This window comes from Pinus tabuliformis, chromosome 9 (genome assembly GCF_031772625.1).
Source record: "Pinus tabuliformis cultivar Carrire ecotype Pingquan chromosome 9, CPIR1, whole genome shotgun sequence".
In the NCBI taxonomy this organism is placed as follows: Eukaryota; Viridiplantae; Streptophyta; class Pinopsida; order Pinales; family Pinaceae; genus Pinus; species Pinus tabuliformis.
In genome coordinates this window covers 1,528,558,052-1,528,561,148 of record NC_142307.1, presented here as the reverse complement: position 1 = coordinate 1,528,561,148, position 3,097 = coordinate 1,528,558,052, and positions in this window count along the sequence as shown.

The window sequence follows — 3,097 nt, the reverse complement described above, 5'->3', positions numbered from 1 at the left end:
TGCATTTTTTAGATTTATTAGCAACTTATTCTGCTGCATTTTTTCCAGCACACTTCGAACATGTTGAAAGTGTTCCTCCCTTGTCTTGCTGAAAATTAATATGTCATCAAGATACACTATTACAAATTTTCTAATGAACTCTTTCAGCATTTCGTTCATCAGTCACATAAAGGTACTGGGTGCATTACTCAATCCGAATGGCATTACTAGCCACTCATACAACTCTTCATTGGTCTTGAAGGTTGTCTTCCACTCATCCCCTTCCCTGATTCGAATCTGATGATAACCACTCTTCAAATTAATCTTTGAGAAATATGTTGCCCCGCTCAGGAAGTCCATCATATCATCCATCCGTGGTAGTGGAAATCTGTACCTGATGGTAATTTTATTGATGGCCTCGAACTTGTACACATTCGCCATTCTCCTCCTTTCTTGGGAGCGAGAACTGTTGGAACTGGCAAGGTCTCAACCTCTCCCTCAGCCCTTTATCTAGCAATTCTTGCACCTATTTTTTGATTTCCTTGTTATCTTTGGGGCTCATCCGATATGCTACCTTGTTCGGTAGACTTGCTTTAGGTATAAATTCAATATGATGACTTATACTTCTCTTGGTAGGCAATTTATCGGGTAAGTTGTCCACTACAATATCGCTGAATTCCTGCAACATTTTTTGAATTTCTGCAGGCAAATATGACACCTTTGTGTGTAACAACACCGCTTTTTCCCTTCTCACAACAACATAGTTCACTTCATTATCTTCAATTTGCTTCAAAAACTGTTTTCCACCCATTAATAACACTTTCGTCCCGCTTGTTTCTACTGTCTCCTCCTCCTTGATGGGCACAAGTGTGTGCTTGATCCCATCTTTGACAAACTTATAACAGTTTGTCTTCCCATCATGCACTACCTTCCGGTCATACTACCATGGCCTTCCTAGCAGTATATGACATACGTCCATCGGCATAATATCACAAATAACCTTGTCCTTATACCTACCAATATGGAACTCAAATTCACACTGTTCGTCCACCAACAACTGATGGCCTTTTTGCAACCACGATACCTTGTAAGGAGTGGGGTGTTTCAGCCACTTCAAACCCAACTTCTCTACCATCTCCGTGGCAACCAGATTATCTGTGCTCCCACTGTCGATAATTAGCCTGCAACATTTTCCGTGCAACTTACAAACTGTCTAGAATAATGCTTTCCTTTGAGTTTTTTCAGCTGTTTCTTTGGCTGGTTTCAACAACACTTTATTCAAAACTAAGGCTTCCCCTGTTTCTGACACATTTTCTGCTTCCTGGGGAGGTGCCTCTGCTTCCTCTAGATGCGCAACATATGCTCCTCTTTAACCAGCTTGTTCTGCTTCAAGACACTCAAAAGATCTGTGCCCCCACTTGTGGCACCTGTAGCACTGATAGTTAGCTCCTCTGCCTCGGCCATTCCCTCTTCCTCACTGATATGGCCTGCCACCTCTAGTGTTCTCTCCTTTTTTTGTTGTCCTTGTAGTTTTGGAACTGTTGCCCTCTTCACTATTATTAGCAGTTCGTCCTCTTCCTCTGCCAATTCGCCGTCCTCTCCTTGAATTTTGCTTTCTGGCGATCTTCTCCTCTGCCTTCATGGCACTCTAGTAAGCTTCCTCTATATTTTTCGGGGAAAGAATGTTGATTTCATCCAATATTTCCAATATCAGACCATTTACATACTTTGTTGTTTTCTCTGAGGTGTCCTCCATGTAACCAGCTCTTAAATTTACCCAATAGAATTCTTCTATATATTCTCTCAATGTTATCCCTTTTTGCCCCAAATTCTGCACTTGCAGATGTAGTGCAATCTCGTAATCCTTGGGCATAAATCTGCCCTTCAACTTGGCCACCATTCCTTGCCATTTATTTATTGGCAACTTGTTCATCCTTCTTCTTCACGCTTGGACACTGTCCCACCATAGGGCTATGTGTCCTTTCAACTTTGTTTATGCAAACTTAACTCTCCAATCTTCACTTTCTTCACACTCGAAATAGTTGTCCATTTCGTTGATCTAGTCCAACAGAACTTCTGTGGACAAGCTACCATTGTAATTTGGAATCTCTGGCTTAGGCTTGCTGTTAGCCAATAGGACCGACCTCAGCAATCTCATTTCCGGCCCTTTTTCATCCAATCCATCTATTGTAACTATGGCTTCTTCTTCGTTGTCATCTCCTACCTCCGGATTTCTTCTCCTTCCTGCTTCAACTGCCTCCAAACGGGCAGTGAGGATCCTGATTTCCTCCCGCAATCCTTCTTCTACTGCTCTCCGAGCACCTCTTCCACGACCTTGTCTTCCAACTTCCATTTCTCAGGAAAACTCCAAATCCTACTCTAATACCACAATATGATGGGACCACCCCGTAACTATGGTTGAGTGTTAATTAAACGTTGATTAGTGAATGATTTGGGATCAACACATATGATTAGGCTTAAGCAAATGACTATCTTGGATATTTGTTTGTTGGAATTTACGTCGGAATTAATTGTTGGTTTGCTGGCTGTACCCGCCTCGATTTATGCCTTCCCGCTCTTTGATGTTACCAAAGCCCTAGTTTCTTTGTCATTTGGTCATTTCTTGTTTTCGCTTTGCTGCAATGAGGGTTTGTGCTCGGCCTACTCGCAACTGTGTAGAGCTTGGCAACAATGTTCTGTGTGCGCCTAGCTATGAATTCTTCCACCTGGTGGCGAGATATCTCTGCCTGCACTTGCAGCTTCGTCACCTGGTTGCCTGGGCACTGTATTGAAGGATTCTTCATCTGCGTGAGAGGGTTATTGTTGTTCCTTCTACGTGGTTATTATGCCTTCATCTATTCTATTGTCTTGTCCTGTTACAATCTTTCTGGTTGGGTTCTAGTTATTGGCTCTATGGTTGATGGGTGATTGTTCTATTCTCTGGCAGGTCGCAGTCATGGTGGCTTCCTCGGCTTCGTGTGGTCCTGGCAAGGTAAGCTACTCCTCCATGCTATAGCTTGCCCTCTTCAGTTTTCTTCAACACTAACGGCAGTCGCCCCTTTGTCTGCAGAGTTTCACTGTTGACTATGGCTCAGTTGGGGTTTCGTTCCTCCAACGT